The 18,871-nt window shown below is 46.4% G+C and overlaps 1 protein-coding gene across 4 annotated transcripts in view; it reads left to right on the top strand.

The window, feature by feature from the left end:
* EVA1A (eva-1 homolog A (C. elegans)) overlaps positions 1-18,871 on the top strand; it is a 108,875-nt gene that overhangs the window by 34,527 nt on the left and 55,477 nt on the right. The window contains exons 1-2 of one of the 4 annotated variants that reach the window (XM_011987279.1): positions 795-861; positions 1,199-1,438. The exons of 1 other annotated variant lie outside the window; for it this stretch is intronic. The gene's annotated coding sequence lies outside the window, so the exon portion shown is untranslated. Of the gene's footprint in view, positions 1-789; positions 862-973; positions 1,439-18,871 lie in introns of those variants that run through there. 2 more of the 4 variants (XM_011987296.1, XM_011987273.1) reach the window with 2 other exon arrangements.

Below are 18,871 nucleotides of genomic sequence, written 5' to 3'. Positions count from 1 at the left end.
CTTGTTAGTCTGCAGATACTAATCCAGTGGTTCAAGTGCAGCCCAAGGGTCTTCATTTCCATCAGGCTTCCATGTGGTGTTAGTACTGCCAGTCTGTGGACCACACTTGGAGTAGCAGCTCCAGAAAGTACTCTGAGGTTCTAGTTATCCACTTGGTCACTGGCTACTCTAGCCAGAGGCCTGGGAGTTATCTCTCTCCTTCATCCTCTCCTCATCTTCTCCCTTTCAAGCCCTTGGGCTTCAGATCTTATCAGTTTCATCCCACTGCTTCTAGCAGCTCCTCTCCTTTCCTAAGGGACTGGCACAACATTCACCCCCGCCTCCCGTTCCCCACCATCACTCACTGCCCTGGCCGTGTTCTTTGCTAGACCGCCTCCTGAGGGCTTTCTTATTCCGTCTTCCCTCTGTCCATGCTTTTATTCTGATTCTGTAGAAGACTTTCACTCCGTGACCCATCTCTTAAGAGACCACGGCATCCTGGGACCTGCTCTCTCCCTGCAGTCACCCCCTATGACGATTGTCTAGGAACAGGGTGTCCCTCTGGTTGTTTCTCGTTTCCATCGCGCAGTTCAGCGCCTATCACTCTCAATAAATACTTGTTGATTTTAACAAACAAGACCCTAACCCTGAAAGCGAAAGGCCAAACACAGGCCTCAGCTGCATTTCTTCCGATAAAAATGAACATTCCTTCGAGATTATGCATCAGGCTTTAACTTCCCACTCAGGAAAAAAAAAAAAAAAAAGTTGATCAAATTTAACAGAGTAAGTGGTTATTTCCTGTCTGAGTTCAGTGGCTGAATACAGGCTCAAAGCAGGCGACGGGACAGGAATGAGAGGATGGATGCTGGCAGGGGCTTGGAGGTGTGCTTTCAAATCTGGGCTCGTCCCAGCAGGAGGAAAGGCTGGAGGACCGGGATAGGGTGGGGACTGCCGATGGGGAACCTCCCCAGCCCTACAGACAGTCGGCAGCGCGGGGAGGCAGGCGGGAGTTGGGAGCGTGAACTAACTTGGCGCGGAGGGAGGTGCCGCACGCTGCCGCCGTTCAGGTTTCGCGTCTTGCGGGCGCCCACATGGGCCGCTGGCTTGCAGAAGGGGGCGGGGGAGAGGGAGGGCAGGTCCGGAGCCAAGCGGGTGGAGGAGGGGGGAGATCGAAGGAAATGAGACAACCTTTTCCTCCCACTGACTCGGGCTCCTCCAGCTTCTGCGGGGTTTGGCGCCGCCGCCCGTGAGCACCCAGGCCGGGACCCCACGTCCCCAGGCCAGCCCTGACCCCGGCGGCCCCTCCGGCAGGATTCCTTTCCGAGGTGCTAGTGCCGGCCCAAGCCCCGGGCAGCGCTTTGTCGCGTCCGCCCCTCGGTGATCAGCTCCGGGTCCCCCTGCTCGGCCCCGCGCGCCCCGAGCGCGGTCCCCGGAAGTGCGCGCCGGGGCCCCAGCGAAGGTAAGCGGCGCCCGAGAGCGCACCCTGGGCTCTGGGGCGCCCGGCATCCCCAGCGGGCTCCGGCTTCGCCGGAGCGCCCTCTTTTCGGAAACACCCAGAGCACTTCTGACCTGAAGCCGCTGCTTTGTTCCCAAGCCCCTGCCCAGGTGTTGCAGGCTGGGTTCCACAAGGAACTCTGCTTCCCAGCGCTTTCCTTTTTGCCTCGTCTTCCTCCCACTTTCCTGTTTCTTCTCTCGCCCCACTGCTTCTTTCTGGATAGAACAACTCTCAGCTGCCTGCCTCTGCAGCCCAGCTTCGGAGAGTAGGTCGTTCCCAAATCTGGCGCTTCTCTCCTGCGCCTGTGGGAGCTGGGCTGAGCCTGACTGGCTTCGATCCCAAACCTGCAGGGGGCGGACCTGCAGAAAGTGCTGCACCGTGGACTATTTACCTGGTTTGTTTCGGGGGCAGCCAACTCGCCGCGCGCATTTGGCGACCCCCAGGACCCCGAAAGCCGAGTGAATTAAGGAGTGAAAGGCTGTTGGCGCCCCCTAAAGTCCCAGTGGGACGCTCTGCTGGTGGAGGGGGGCGCGCAGACAGTCCACGCCGCTCTATCTGGGGGGTCTGCGTGAGGGTCCCCACACCTACTATTGAGGAGTAAGGGGAGGTGTTGGCACGCAATACAGAGCGCGTTGGGGCACGGAGGAAATAAGGATGTCCTGGAAGGAGAGGAGTGCCAACCACATCGTGCTGGCTTGCCATGTTGCTTTTATTAACTGCCTGAGTTCTCATAACAAGCCTATGCATAGGGACTCTTACCCCTATTTTACAAACAGGCAAAATAAGATGGGGCCACACAGCTAGCGAGGAAAGGGCCCAGCCAGGATTTGGGTCCTAGCTGATCTATACCACACACACACACACTTCAAGTCCAGCCCTACAGAAGATTCCTTTCTTCAGTCTGAGCAAGAACGGTCCCCTCAACCCCCCACCTCCTTGCTCATAGTACAAGGGACCAGATTTTTTTTCCGTTTTGACCTAATACACCTTGATTCTATTCAAACCCAAACTACTTTAGTATCTACTGTCCTCTGAGTTCAGCGGCAAGCACTGAGATTTCACCTTTGAACCTTATTAATTCATCCCCTTCTTGGCATCCGGTCTGTCACAAAATGTGTAATACTGTTCAGAAGGCTGGCTTGAATCTCCTTTCCATAAAGGCAGTCAAGCGCAGTAGCTCAGAGCCCAGGCCCTGGAGTGAGACCACCAGCTTGAATCCTGGCTGGGGCCTTTCTGTACCTTTCTATAGCTGGATTTCCTCATCTGTAAAGCAGGATGCTAGGGCTTATTAAAGTAATGGTTTTCAACTGGAATTTTGATTTTACTTCCCAAGTGACATCTAGCAATGTCTGGAGACATATTTGGCTGTCATCATGTAAGTAGAAGAGGATCTCATTCATCTGGTGGGTAGAGGCCAGGGATGCTGCCAAATATCCTGTATTGCACAAGACATCTTCCCTCTCCCCCACTCTGCTTCCAGGGTTTAAGAATCATCTAGCCTAAAATGTTGACAGTGCTGAGGTTGAGAAGCCCAGGTTTAATGTGTCACTTCATGAAGAGTGCCATTATTTCCAGCTGTCATCCTTTTATCTGCTCTAGTTTGGCTGATTATACCAGTCTTTGTCCCTGTCTTTCCCTCCATTCCAGTGCCAGAATTCTGTTGCCAAATCCACAGCAGGTCATGCTGCTATATTGCCTTAATACCCTTGTTGGTTCCCCATTGCTAACAGAAGGGATGGGAATTGGGAATCTGCAGGTGTTTTACAAGCACTGAAGGTAATTCCTCTGCATCTTAAAGTTTGACAATCACTGTCTTTACAGAATAAAATGTAAACCCCGACCTTGTACACATGGCTCTTCACAATTGGCCTCACCTTATGCCACTTCCTCTATGTTTCTGACATTCCCTCAACTTACTATTCTTTTGGTATTCTAGGTCCTGACTTTTTGGAATGCCCTTCTTCCTCCTTGGCTGGCAATCAGTCTTTGAGACTAGAGGTCAAGTTTCCTTTTGGGTGAAGCATCATTCTTCAGTTCCTACAGACAATTTTGTTGCTCTCTGCCCTACCCCAGGTTGCGGGGAAGCCTCAGCCTCAGCCTCCCTTCTCCCCTCCCCTGTCCCGCCTTTTTTTTTTTTTAAATATATCTCTCTTGTAGTATTTTGTTTTTCTCTCCCCTGGTGTTACACACTTAGAATCTAACTCAGTACCGTTCATGCTCATGATGATGGCTAAGCTTTCAGGCTTTGGAGTCAGGCTTCTTGAGTTCAAATCTCAGTTCTGCCACTTATTAACTCTGTTAAAAGTTAATTACTTGACCTTGGTCAAGTTGACTCAGTCTCACAAAGCCTTCTTGGTAAGAAGAAATAGCATACCTTCTCTGCAGACTAGTATGACTAACTAATGGAATAATAATCATTCATCTTAATACTGAGTGCCTACCTAATTGCAGGACATGGTTCAAGTTTAGCATTTTATATGTTTTTACTCATTTAAACCCTGTAATGTCCTTTACAGTTACTACTGGTATTGCCCTATTTTCCAGACAAAGAAACAGAGGCACAGAGAGGCTAAGCAGTTTGCCCAGAGTGATGGAGCTAATGAGTGGTAGGGCCAAGATTCACACAGACATCTGGATTTCAAAACACATACTCTTCACACTATGCAGGTAAAGGGCTTAGCCCAGTGCTTGGCATATAGTAAGTGCTCAGTTAATGTGAGATAAGGTTTGTTAAGTGCATTAATGAGAGCCTAAGTCCACTGGGTTTTCCACCTGCATCATGCTTGTGATTTAAGACTATGCCATTATTCTTACAACTCTTGTTCCTTTCCTTGCCTCCTTGCTTTGCCCCAAGCCACAGAGGGGCAGGACATTGGGGTTACTTCCCAGCACCACTGATCTTTATGCTAAATTGAGCCTAAGTGTACATAGTCAGGGCTAGAAGAGCATTAACTTTTTTTGGGATGGGGGGATGGAGTCAACACACACCTGCCTGGAGGACAGAGGTGCACACTTGGGGTCAAAAACTCTGTGACCCCAGCTTTGTCCTTACCGAGCATGTGCCCTTTGCAGTATGCACCTAGCATGTAAATATTGGTGAAACCAATTGATGAATGAGGGATGGATGAATAAATGCCACCAGCTCAATCTCCCACATTATACTTGATCAGATGCAAAGTACACCTTCTCTCCACGTATTGTAAGGCTCATTTATCTATTGAAGGTAAAACTGGCTAAGGGAATTTAATAATCCATATTATTAAATATTAAATTCTCTGTTGGAGAAGCAGATTTGGAGAAGTAGAAAACATTCACTGACCCTCTGGGTAAGTTGTGTTTTACGCTGGATACTTGGTTACAACTGATCACTAAACTAACTTGGAATCTTTTATTGCTTCTAATGCAGCCTTGGCTTTTAAAGCCGAGCCCACTCCTTGCTAGTCCCTGGGCCACTTGCTCTGTGGGCTAGACTGTCTTACACAAAGACCTGCACATTTGTGTACTCTGGCTTCCTCCACAGCTGTCCTGCACAGCTGTAATCCCCCTGAGTTTGCTTATTTTGGCAGGTTGTCTCCAAAACTTCAGTGGGATGAGGTCACCTGGCGCGTGTAAAGCCTTGTGGGTTTTTTAGGGGCCAGGGAAACACTCTAGTAAGTGCTGCTTTTGAGGGTTGAGTAGGGTGAGAACTTTCCTGTCCATTGACATCCAAGACTCTTCAGATCCCCACGGCGGGGTCCTCAAACCCCTTGGCTGGTCCCTGGCCTGTTAGGAACAGGCCATCGCCTGAGCTCCGCCTCCTGTCAGATCAGCAGCTGCATTAGATTCTCTAGGAGTGTGAACCCTATTGCAAACTGCATGTGTGAAGGATCTAGGTTGTACACTCCTTATGAGAATCTAATGTTTGATGATCTGAGGTGGAACAGTTTCATCCTGAAACCATCTCCCCCTATCCGTGGAAAAATTGTCTTCTAGGAAACTGGTCCCTGGAACCAAAAAGGTTGGGAACCACTGCCCTATAGCACTGCCTTCCCCTTCCCACACCAGACTCATACTGTCTCCTGGCATCATCCCCTCTCCTAGGTCACTAGCTGACTGACCTGAGAAACAAATTCCTTTAGGATATGAATGACTTGAGTAAAAGTGCGACCCAAGATGTTTGGGCATCCCTTGTATTTATACTGAGGCTTTTATAGCTTGGCACAGAAGATAAACTAGCCCAGGGTAGAAATGTCAGGCTTGGTGCCAGGTCTTGAGGCCTCTGATGTCACATCTTGTTGGCTGCCACTTTGGGTAGCACCTCTTAACTGACCTGTGGCAGACTTTCTGATGAAGCTGGCCCCTGCTTTGTGTGTCTAGTTCTAGGGAGATACACTTTGCCCTGTTTACATCTTGCGCTGTATTCTCTGTGAAATGCACTGTGTTGTTTGACTCTGCGTGAAACCCTGTTTAGTGCTGTAAAGGGCATTTGGTGTCAGACTAGAGTGGTGGCAGAATCTTGAGGTATTAGTGTGGACTTGGAATACACGTGCAATAAGTAGCTCTGTGCAGGTGCTAGAGACACAAAGATGAAAAAGACCTGGTTTGTACCATCAAGATTGCAGTCCATGACATATGTTGGCCATGTGAATAGATCATCAGAGTGTGTTATATAGAATAAGATAGCTGAGCAGAGAATTGGGAGCTCAAAGGAACCAGCACCATCTCTGCTAGAAGAGTCAGGAAAGGCATCAGGAAGAAGATGTGTGAGCTCGGCCTTAACATGTAAGCGGGAGCTTGGTGGGTTTGAAGGGACTGGTGATTAAAGAGCATTACAAATAGGAAACAGCATGTGTAAGAGTCAAGAAAGGGCCTGGAAGACATGCAGGCATATGGTGGGGGCTGGGGGGCAGAGATGGGCCTGGGGAAGTGGCTTTGACATTTGACCAGTCCAGGAGTCTGTCTCTGTACTGTTTTGAGACAATGGAGTGGGCATTTAAAGCTCAGGTGTGGTGACCTCTTTGAATAGTGGCTCTGCCTCTTATCTCTGCTGGCCTTGTTTCGTCCTGGGGCAGTGGGACCAGAGCCCATGGGTCAGGGAGGGACACTGTCTCTAGTAAGCAAAGAAATCACATCAAAAACAAAACTGAGCTGGGACGTTGTGGATAGTTGTTTTGTTTTCCTTTCAAAGCCCTAGCTGATGAGCTATGTGAGTGGCCCCTCCAGAGTCTGGGTTTTACCTTTAGAGCATTCAAAAGTCTGCATGAATTGCTAAGCAATTGCTAAATTTCTCCAGACTTAGAAAGGGATGGGGAAACAGAGGGAAGGAAGGGGGGAGGCAGTGGGGACAGAGAGAGAGAGAGAGAGAGATTGAGTTTTCATGCTAAAGTTTGTTTCATATAAAATCCAACCTGGGATCCAGCAGATCAACAGCTGTTAGGACTGACACATTTCCTGGGAATTGCATTCCCATTTGCAGTCTGTCTTTGAGCCCAAAGCCTTTTGCATGTGCTGATTGCATTGTGCTCCCCACAGAGGACGGGTGCATGTGCTTATTGATTAGACAATTGATATAGGTCCTTTTATAGGTTATCCCCAGGCTTTACTCATTTATTCACCACTTAGTGACCCCCTGGCACATAGGAGGCACTTAGTAAGTGATAGATGAGTGAATGAATACTCTAGCATGGAATTCCCATTCCTGGACCTCAAGATGCTCATGGTCTGAAGGAAGAGATAGACAAGAAAACAGACAACACACTATGGTGGATTAGTGCCATGACAGAGAAGATGTAAGTACAGAAGAAGACTCAGTCCAGCCAGTGATCAAGGATTAGAGACAGGGAGAAGAATGCTGTCTTCTGGGGACCATCCTTCCTCCAGGGAAGTGGTCCCAGGAGTGGTTCCTAGAGATCAATTATAACCTGGGGTGGGTGCCAGGCACTGTGCTAGGGGCTTTAGCTGCCTTTATTGCATGGATCCTGACAAACACCCTCTGAGGTCTGTATTAGAGGAGGAATCAGGGTCACACCCACAACTAAAAGGCAGAGCCAGGATCAGGTCCAGGGCACCAAACTCTGAGCCCTTTATCCCGCTCCAGATAGTCTCCAGAGAGCTGTTATCATCAAAGATACTTTTAGAAAATCTGTTTTCGAAAAAGGAGGTGAAAGAGTATGGGCCACTGTGGTTGGGATAGGAATGGCCATTTCCTCCCCACTTTTCCCCCTTTCCTTCTCCCCAGCCTGGCATCTGAGGCTGTGCCTGGGGGAAGTGAGACGCTCTTTGTTCTGGGGTTCACAAACTCTCTTCCTCCTCTTGCCCTGTCTTTGATCACTAAGGCAGCCTGCACTTTGCCCTCCATGGTGAGAGGAGGGGGAAATGCTGCTTAGTAGAGAAGCAACCATAAACTTGCAAGGAAAAGAAGACTTTTTACAAAACACCTGCTGTAATTTAAGCCTCTCCCCTTTTGCCCTGCCCCCTCCTGCCCTTGTCATTCAGATGGGGCCGGCGGTAGCTGCAGGGAACAGACTTCAGGGGATCTTGTTTCTGCAAGGGGACTTCGATCAAAAGGGCTGCCTAAAGCTGTCTTTCTCTGGGCACCTCCACAAACATGCTCATCTTGTCAAGACGAGACAGGCCGTGGCAGTCCATGGGAGGAGGCGGATAGGTCCTCTTACTGGAAGAAGGGTGCATTTCTTTCCTGAGTTCCCCCATCCTGAGTGCCACTTGGCCGAGCAACCTCTGACAGTGGCATCCTTCTTTGCTGCACTGAATGTGGCTGTCAACCTGAGAGCAGGCAGAATGAGCACTAGAAGAGAGTCAGCAATGCCATTTACTTGCTGTGAGGCCTCGGTCCCTTAATCTCCTAATGGGTCAGTCACACAGGGCAGGAATGGTTAGCCTGGGCATTCGACAGTGTTAGACCCTGCTGCATGTCAAACGCAGGGTGTACTGCAGGATCTCGCAGAACTTCAGAAGACAATGACTCAGACATTTAGTCTGAAAAAGACACACGTGAAAGTAAAAGTGTCCCTTTGGGTGTGCTCATGTGTTCACAGAGACAGCTTGGTGACCTTGGTGTGTCTGCTCAGCTCAAGCTGTCAACACTTACTGACACCCTCGTGTGCCAGGCACAGTTCCAGGCCTTGGAAGCAGAGATGAACAAGATACTCTTTGTGCCCAAGGAGCTCAGCACTCCAGTGTGGAGACAGACAAGGGAATCAGAGATAGTAATGCAATGTTTTGCTGTCCATCTCTCATTACAGTAAGTTCTCTGAAAGCAGGACATATGTCTCATTGATTCCCAAATCACCAGAGCCTACTGTAAACTCTGGCATATGGTAGATGCTCAGTCAATGAATGTTGTACTACCTTAAAGTGCCATACTAGAGGCAATCACAGGGTGCTACATGCACCCACAGGAGGGACACCTAAACTCAGCTTGGAGAGCAGGTGAGTCCAAGACAACATGCATTGAAGAGGCAGAGATGGAGCATCCAGACTGATGAGAGGAGAAGTGGAGCCTAGGCAGATGGGCCGGTGAGAAGTCCAGCATGTCCAGGTGAGCAGGCCAGGGCTGTTTCAAGAAGGGAAGGCAGATAAGCATGACTGGGGACAAAGGAAGTCAGTCTGTGAAGGGGCAAGGTAACCACATCTGAATTTACTAGAGAATTGGAATTTTACTTTGAAGATAGTGGGGAGCTACTGCAGGATTTCACATGGAGGAGAGACTGGGTCAAAGTTTTGTTCTAATACTGTTCTGGCAATAGAGTATATATTGGAGTTCTAATACTGTTCTGGCAATAGAGTAAATATTGGAGTTCTAATACTGTTCTGGCAATAGAGTAAATATTGGAGAAGAATAATATGGGTGACAAGAAGACCAGTTAGCATGTTATTGCAGTTTAGGGGATGAAAAAGCCTGGGATTTGGAGTCAGATACATCTCAGCCTCCTTCCCAGCCACACTCCCTGTAACTTGGGCTGTTTAGCAAATGTCTCTGAGCCTCTGTCTTATCTGAAAACAGCGGACTCTACTTCCTCCCTTATGGGTGACATGCATAGTAGTCAGGGTTACATACAATGAAGTATGTGAAATGTCTACTACAGTGGTTTATTTGTAATTGGCATGTCATACTAGTGGTCAGTATTATTTTTAATATTATTGTGACTTACTACCATCTAGGTGAGAAATAATGAGGTCCTAATAAGACACTGGTAATTAGGGTGGAGAATTGGACAGACTTAAGAAAGCCTTTGGCAATAAAGTTGGCATGACTTGGTGACTGACTGAACGGGGGAGTAAGGGAGGGGCAGGAGTCTAGGATGATTCTGACATTTTGGCCTGGCAGCCAGTGGGAAGGATAGTGGGGCTATTCATTAGGAGAGAGAAGGGACGGGGAGGAGGGAGCAGCAGTTATAGGAAAGATGATGAACTCAGTTTCAGATATGCTGAGTTTGAAGTATTATGATAGTCTGGGAGAGATCGCTAGTGGGCAGATGTTTTCTAGGTTTGACATTCAGGAGAAAAGTCTTCAAGATTTACAAGAAAGCTAACTTTTTTTTTTTAAGAGACAGTGTCTCACTTTGTGACCAGGCCGGCAGGCAGCAGCACAATCATAGCTCACTGCAGTCTTGAACTCGAACCCCTGTGCTCAGGCAATCCTCCTGATTCAGCCTCCTGAGTAGCTGGCACTACAGTCATATGCCACCATGTCCAGCTAATTTGTAAAACTTTTTGTAGAGCAGGGTCTCACTATGTTGACCAGGCTGGTTTTGAACTCCTGGCCTCAAGTGATCCTCCTGCCTCAGTCCCCCAAAGTGCTAGAATTACAGGTGTGAGCTGCTGTGCCTGGCCCACAAGCAAACTTTAACCAAAGTAGTGAAGTCATGGTGTGGATCAGTTGGTTACGGAGGGTTATGGAGTATAGCAAGAGGAATTACAATAGCTTATGTTTATTGAGTGTGTACTGTATGTTCTAAACACTTTATGTGTATTAATCCTCTCAACAACCATTGTTAGGAAGTACTACTATTATTTTACCTATATTACAGCTGAGTAAACCTAGGCACAGAGATGGTAAGTAATTTGCCCAAGGTCACATAGCTATAAGTCATGGACCTAGGATTTTAAGTCAGCTATCAGGATGCCAGTCCTGTGCCAGATTGCTTCTGAGAATGGCGGTACTAGGGCACAACACTGACCTCAGGGAAGGAAGGAGAGGATCCAGTGAAGTCAACAGGGAAGGGGATGTGCAGAAAGGCAGGAGGAAATGGGAGACTGGGATGTGGAAGAGGAGAGTTTCCAGGAGAGGGGGATCAACAGCTTCAAATGACATGGAAGAACGAGAGATCTGAAATGTCCATGGATTTGGAAATTCCGAAGCTATTGACGACTTGGTGAGGGGATTCTAACAGATGAGGGGAGCTGATGAACAAATGTGAGGTGAGGAAGCGGACATACCAAACTTTAGCAATTATTTTTAGAAGTTTGGCTATAAAAGTAACGAGAGAAAAGACAGCAGCTAGAGGTATTAGGTAGAGACAGTGTTTTAAAGATGGAAAAGACCAGCACTTTTTTTTTTTTTTTTTTTTTTTTTTTGAGACAGAGTCTTGCTCTGCCACCAGGCTGGAGTGCAGTGGCGCAATCTTGGCTCATTGCAACCTCTGCCTCCTGGGTTCAAGTGATTCTCCTGCCTCAGCTTCCCGAGTAGCTGGGATTACAGACACACGCTACTATGCCTGGCTAATTTTTTGTATTTTTAGTAAAGACAGGGTTTCACCATGCTGGTCAGGCTGGTCTTGAACTCCTGACCTCGTGATCTGCCCACCTCGGCCTCCCAAAGTTCTGGGATAACCGGCGTGAGCCACCACGCCTATTCAACCAGCACATGTTATAGAGTGGCCACAAATGGACTATGCATGCTGGGAGAGGTGTCTCCATCTTCACTTTTTTCCGCACAGATTTCTAATATTTCTCTTCATATTCTGGATGGCTTCCATGTTGATAGTTGGATATCATTATAGAAATTCTGGATGGGTGTTTCAGGTCTTCAGCTTTTATTAGGTGGAGCAGAGAAAATTTCTTTCACAATGCCCAGTGGTGAGCATTAACAACTCACTTATTGTTAAGTCCAGACCATGTCAAATTCAGGTGCATTCAGTATATCATCCACTGAATTTGCCTCAACGTATTCTCCAAGAGAGCATGATGTGCTGAAACTCCACTTCAGGCATGGGGAATTGGCATCTGCTGTGTAGATACCTGGAGGTAAGGATGGCAGCAGCACCAAGGTTTTAGGAGGAAGGAAGAGGACCTAGAGCATGGTGGGGTTGTGGGGAGGAGACACCAGCTTTGGACTAGAGAAGAGATACCTGCTTCTCTGAGCAACGGGAAAGGTAGTTGGGGATGAAGACAAATATATAAGAGGAGACAGAGTTGTTTAGATCTTGTAGGAAATGAAAGGCCCGTTATGAGATTTACCGGAGTGACAACCCTCTGCTTGGAATGACCCTAGAGGATTTGACCACTGCCATTTAAGGTCTTAATAATGGAAAAATACGGGCATTTCCTATGAATTCTTTGTTACCAGGCTTAGAGGTTGCATCCCAGAGCCTCCCAGAAGCCATCCCAGAAGATGTTTTTATCTAGGGGCAAAGACAATCTCTGTTTTCATACTTAAGATTCTTTTGTTCAGACCAGAGGCAGATACCATAGAGGGTTAAAAGCTTGACTTAAACAAGAAATTCAGCTTTGCCTTGGTTCATGTTCATGGTGCTGACATCCCTGAGGCTCAGAGCTGGAATTAGGGTTTGGCTGCCAACTTCATATATTTGCCTTGGTTGAAATGGCATCTTTGCTCTTCTTGGAAACATCTCAGTGAAATGCACACACTTTCACAGAAGGCCTTTATGGAAAGGGCTCTCCCAAAGGTCACCATCCTGAATCCAAAAGGTCACACGGGAAATGGCCTTGGGATATTTTTCTTTCCCCACACAAAGCAGCAGCTCAGCTGAATTATTTGCTTGATCTTGAGCCTTCAGGTGTCAGGAAAAGTAAACAGTGCATCATTCAAGCGTCACATTTCCAGCTTGAACGTTCCCTGGAGGACAGCTTGAAGGTACTGGAGGACACTGTAGGAGGCAAGGAAGGATCAAACCTGCCAGACCCCTCCCCACTCTCCTCCCAGCCAGGTCTCTCACCTGGATGTGGGCATGTGCAGGGTCCCTTTGGCTGGGTGTGGGTGTGATGGACACACAGGGCACTCTCCTTAGGGACCTCCTTCTTCCCTTGGAGAGAAGAAGCTACAGGTGTTCTGCCCCACTTTTCCTCAGTAGACAAGGAGTGGCGGAAGTACTTCCCCAGGAAGGTGTAGCTGGGATGCTGTATGACTCCACACAAGTGTGGTTCAGTGAAGTTACATAATCCTGTACTTGGCTTTATTCCTATTCCACAGGGTCTGAATTTTCTGTCATGAAAAAGGCCTATGTACACGTTCCACACCGATTCCCACAAATGAGTGCACAGGGCTGTATACATGCGTCAGGTATCTACATCTAAGCTGTCAGTGGTGCTTCTGCCCATCCAATCTTCTGGATTGTGGCAGGGTGCAAAAGGGTTTGGAAGGCAGTACCATGTGTGCCCATAAAGCAACAGCTATGGTACCTTAGATTCTCTTTCACCTGTATTTGATTTATTAGTAAAAAAATATATATATATACACACACACACACACACACACACACATATATATATAGTTTGTGTTTAGCCGATCATCAGTTCATTTAATAATTTGAACAACTATATGGCTGGCTCCAGGCTAGGTGATGGTAAAGTGATGGTGATTCTGACAGTCTTAGTTCCTGCCTTCTCGGGGCTCACAGTTATTAGGGGATGGGCATTTAAGACATAAATAGACAGATAAAATACATGATGATTACAAACTGGTAACTGCTATCCTGGACGAGAACAGTGTGCTCCAGGAGGAAATGAGAGGCTTAGGTTGGGGGTGTCCAGCAAAGGAGAAAGATCTGTAGACCCATATTCACTCTCTACAACATGCTGTCTATTGAAGGGATGTCACAGTGTGCTAAGGGAGCTCTAAGGAAGGAGTGCCTGACCCTTGAATAGGGCTGGAAGGCTTCAGAGGGAAGGGACATTTAAAAATAATCTTGAAGAATATGTGAAATTTTTTCATGCGGAAAGGGAGTAGAGATGTTACAGGTGGAAGCAACACGCGGTGTTTGGGGGGACTCTTAATCAGCAAGAGTGGGACATAGGGGAGTGGCAAGAAATGAGCCAGGAGGCCAGGCAGGGTGACTCATGCCTATAATCTCAGCACTGTGGGAGGTCGAGGCAGGCAGATAGCGTGAGCCCAGGAGTTCAACACCAGCCAGGCCAACATGGCAAAACCTCATCTCTACTAAAAATACAAAAAAATTAGCCAGACATGGTGGTGTGAGCCTGTAATTCTAGCTGTTTGGGAGGCTGAGGTGGGAGAATCGCTTGAGCACAGGAAGTGGAGCTGGCGGTGAGCCAAGATGGTGCTTCTGCATTGTAGCCTGAGCGACGGAATGAGACCCTGTCTCAAAAAATAAATAAAAGAGAAATGAGCCAGGAAGGACAGGCAAGGGCCAACTACTCAATGTAGGTTTTGTATAAGAAGCAAGTCACTGAAGGGAATGGCAAGTTACCAAGGGCCTGGCACACTTTTTCTGTAAAGGATCAGATAGTCGGTATTCTAAGCTTTGTGGAACTACAGTGTGTCAGAGCTACTCAGCTCTGCCACTATAGTGCAAAAGCAGCCACAGACAATATGCAAATGAGTGTGGCTATGTGATAATAAAACTTTATAAACAAAAACAAGCAGTGGGCTGGATTTACCCATGAGCGGTAGTTTACCAGCCCCTGCTCTAGAGTGATAATTCTGGTGGGTGACTCTGTGAATGCCGCACTGGAGGATGGGGAGAGAATGGAGGTAGGCAGCCAGTTAGGAGCTATTGCTTTAATTCAGGGAACTTAAGGAAGGGACGATGGGGAGAAATGGTTTGTGGTGTGCTCCAAAGTAAAAATGACAGGACTGCAGACCAATTTGATGAGAACATGTCTAGTTGTTTCTTTTATGCTCAGTAGACTGATTCTTCCAGAGAAGGAAAAAAATATCTTGGGTATTCTGGGTGTGTGACTCAGAATCATGCGCACATCTGGGAGGTCACCTGCTGGTCACTAGACATCATGCTTGGTGCATTACATAGATTATCTCCTTGTTAAGCATAATTCTTAAGAATTCTTTATAATGTTAAGTTGTATTTCCTATTTCAAACTGAAGTTTGAAAATTGCAAGTCATTCGCCTAAAGCCATATAGCTGGTAAACGGAGCTAAGATTTAACCAGGTCTGGTGTCAAAGCCTGTACCATTCCTGAGATGCAGAATCTTTTCCCCTCACCCAGTAGGTGCCAAGAAGCCCCATCCATGAGCCTGTGCAGCTCCCTTCTTTTCCCTCTGTTCCTTCTAAGACCCATCCAGCAAGGAGGACAAGGGAATGCACGTAGGGAAGACAAATACCAAAGTCGACTGCAAGTGTTAATCTGTTTTAACTGCCAAACTATATGCATTTCCTAGGGTTCCTATAATAAAATATCACAAAGTGGGTGGCTTAGAATAGTAGAAATGTATCGTCTCATGGTTCTGGAGGCCAGAAGGCCAAAATCAAGATGTCAGCAGGGCCACGCCCTCTCTGAAGGCTCTAGGGAAAGATCTGTCTGAGGCTTCTCCCATGGTTTCTGGTAACCTTAGGTGTTTTTTTGCCTATTGATGGCTGTCTTCTGTGTCTTTTCACATCATCTTTGCTGTTTGTGTGTCTGTGATCAAATTTCCTTTTTATAAGCACACGAGTTATATTGGGTTGAGGCCTGCCTTAATGCCTTTGTCTTAATTTGATTAAATCTGTAAAGACCTTATTTCCAAATAAGGACACATTTTGAGGTGTTGGAAGTTAGGAGTTCCCCATATTTTTAGGGGGAAAGACACAATTCAACCCTAACATGACCCTTTCCCAAGAAGAATTCAGGAGCTTCCTCTGACCAAGGTCCCTGAGTGGATCTCAATCCAGTTCCTTCTCCAAGGTATCTTCATCTGTGGTCAGTTTTTCCATCCACTTCCTGTATACGCTGCTTGGCACATGAAGATTTTGTCTATATTTACATATACTTTTATTACTACATTTCAGATTTCCTTAGCCTGTGTATTTGACAGTGTTCTCTCATCTTCACTCACTGCATTTCTCCCCCCCAGCCTCTTCTTTCCCTACTTAGCACTTTGCTCGTTCATTCATTAGTTCATATAACAATAAGTGCTAAGTTCCTGTTGCATTCTGGGGACTATGCTAAGCTCCAAGGACATAAAGGTGAAAAGATGAAAAACTAGTTCCTGCTCTTGGCGAATGCTTATGGGAGGTCACACAAGCAAATAGCGTGGAGAAATTGAATAGGGAAGCGTGAGTGTAGCTTCCGAGCTTAGCATCCTCAGTGGCTCCCTACTGCTGCTAGGAGAGAGTCTGAGCTGCCTTGCAGAACACACCAGGCCTCCCATGACCTGGCCCCAGCCCCCTCAACAGGTTCCTCTCTCACTTTCCCTTCCTTTCACTTTGTGCCTCACTCATTTTCGTCCACTTGCTCTTCCCCAGCTATACAATTCTCTCTCTCAAATTGTGTCTTTCTCCAGGAATGCTCTTTGAGTTGAGAGGTGCTCCTCCTCCCCCATTCTCAGCTATTATCTGCTTGATTACCTCCTGCTTCTGCTTTGAGACTGACCTCTGGGGGTACCTCTTCCAGGAAGCTATGACCCCTTCCTCTGCCATCCTTGTAGCTCCTTGGGCTTTTCCTTGGTAACAACCTCTCCTCCCCCTAGGAGACACTGACTGAGGCTTATTCATCTTTGTAACTGCAGTGTCCAATCAAATGCCTGTATTAATAGGAGCGTCATCAATTAATGAGTGAATGAATGATTTCTGTGTCCTGTGCTTTGCTTCTGCCCTCCAAGGCTGCACTTTCCCTTTAACCTCCTTCCCGGGAATCACATGTCTGGTCACCACTTTTTCTCTACCACAAGTCCAGAAACCTCACTGCTCAAGGCCTCCTTTCCGTTGTGCTGACACCTCAGTTATGCTGGCCCTAATGATCAGTGGCTACACTTGGCTCCCCACTGACCATCATCTCTTTGGTCTGCCCTGCTTCCCACAGAGAAGCCTTATTTGCCTATAGGAAGATGGTTCTCATCGAGAAAGCAAAACTTCCTCTACTACCTTCTCTGTTTCTCCAGTCCCAAAGTTTCCCCTCTCCCAATTCCAGGAGCAAGGGACACACTATTTCTGCTTCATTGATTAATTCAGAAAGCATTTTTTTAAAATTCTTAAGCCTGTATCTGGAGTTGTGGTTGAATTACCCTCACCCTTTTCTACTTCTGCTTTTCTAACCAAAAAGGTCTGTTTCTTACATCTTTTCCTGCTTCATATTTTGGGTTTTTCCTATATATTAAATGTTACAGTGATTTTTGGAAACTTTTCAGCGTTAAAACTCTTCAATGAAATCTTATGTGGAATATCAATGAGTATAACAGAGCAAACCGACATTTTGTTATTTATATTAGTTTGATAAATTTAGTTTTTAACATACAGTTAATGAAAACAATGAGAATGTTATGAAAATTTGAAATTGAGGTTTTGGGATGAACATTGCAGCCTCATGAGATTCTCACTATCAAGTACACCCCTGTATTTTATATTGGTTGTACAATGTGCAACAACTAGATATTGGAAATTATAGCACTTTTAAACAGGATAACTTACAGATTCAGGCTATTCTGATTTCAATGATCTAGAAACATGAAAAATATAGGAATTGGTTTTAATGTTGACTCACTAACACTATGTAACAATTGTTTAATTATAAGAGGTCTAATGCAAAGGAACAGATTCTTTCACTTAGATTCACCAATTTATATCTTTGGCAGAAAATTCTTCCCAAAATTGTGTCATATCATGGTGAGAAGTTAATTATGTTATTAATTTTTTTTCAGAAACTCCAGTGTTTGTTTCTCTGTAGTAATCACTTAAAGCCTTTAACACAGCAAAACATGCTTAATCTGGCATTATGAGCTCAAACTTCAGTTGTCAGTTTCATCATTGACACTATCGGCCACAAGAGAAGCAGTAATAGAATGGCCCTGCATTGCTGTTGGTCTTGTTCAGATTTTTAAATGTCTGCCAATCAGTCTAAGATCAGTCTAAGATCAAAATAAGCATGCTACTGGTAATACTAATAATAATGCTACTGGCAATACTTACCATGGTACAACATGTTATGTGGTCACATACTACTGTATAGTTTAGTATTATGTCTTTATAAGAGCATACATTCCAAGGAAGTCCCTGAGTCCTTCCTGGCCTTTAATCGAGCATGGCGTTAGGGGGCCGGGGTGATGGTAGTATACTTGCTCATACAATTTTACAGCATCAGAATACTTGCATGGATCTGAACTGTTGAAAGATCTTTTTGGAACTACAGCTTTCCCAATTAATGACACATCTACATGTGTTCCAACATAGTCATGGTTTTGGCAGAAGAACCTTTATTCTGAAGCGGACATGAGTATATTATAGCCTGTGGCTCATGTGAACCGCTGGGGTTCACATGATTGTTCACATTTGGTATCACACACTTGTCTATGTTTACCATTTTAAAAATATTTTTAAAATATAGTTTGAATCAAACATTTCTAGAACCCTTGAAATGAATAAGTTGACCTCCGTTGTATTAGAGTAAGGTGTAAGAAAATTGGGGTCTCAGGTGGCACCTTTATCAGGGCTGGCTTGGGAAGAACTCCCTGTTTTGATCAGGTAAACATCTGCTCAGGTCAGGGATTTCACCTCCGGGGAGCTCAGCAGTTTGTCTGTGCTGAATTAAATTGAATTGACACAGGGTAAGTCCTATGTGGTTGTGGGACTAGTTCCCCTGGCAAGGAATGATTAGGAAGGTCTCAGGTAGAAGCCGCCCACTTCCCTAAGAAGCCACACAGGTCCCACCCAGGGAGGCTGGCACACTTCCCACTCAGAATTTCTCTCCCCTCCAGCTCCTTGCGGGGTAGGGCAGGGGTACTGCTCTGGGCTTCCAGACTTCCAGGTCAAGGTTTTTGTTTTGTTTTGTTTTGTTTTGCCACTCACTTCCTGCTGACTTTCTCAGAGTCCCTGTGCTTGTTCTCTCGTTTTAATAATTGTAATGACCTTAGAAGTCACTTTTGGGACTGGGAAGCCAACACAGAAACAAATCAGATGACCCGGAATGCTCCTTGTTCCCATTTGTGTGTTCCTTGGTCAGGCCTTACTTCTGCGAGTTCTCCACATCTGTAGATGCCTCCAGTGTACT

Source organism: Mandrillus leucophaeus, unplaced genomic scaffold, assembly GCF_000951045.1.
Source record: "Mandrillus leucophaeus isolate KB7577 unplaced genomic scaffold, Mleu.le_1.0 Scaffold1083, whole genome shotgun sequence".
NCBI classification, from domain to species: domain Eukaryota; kingdom Metazoa; phylum Chordata; class Mammalia; order Primates; family Cercopithecidae; genus Mandrillus; species Mandrillus leucophaeus.
The sequence above is the reverse complement of the archived record's forward strand: the minus strand, read 5'-3'. Positions and strand labels throughout refer to the sequence as shown.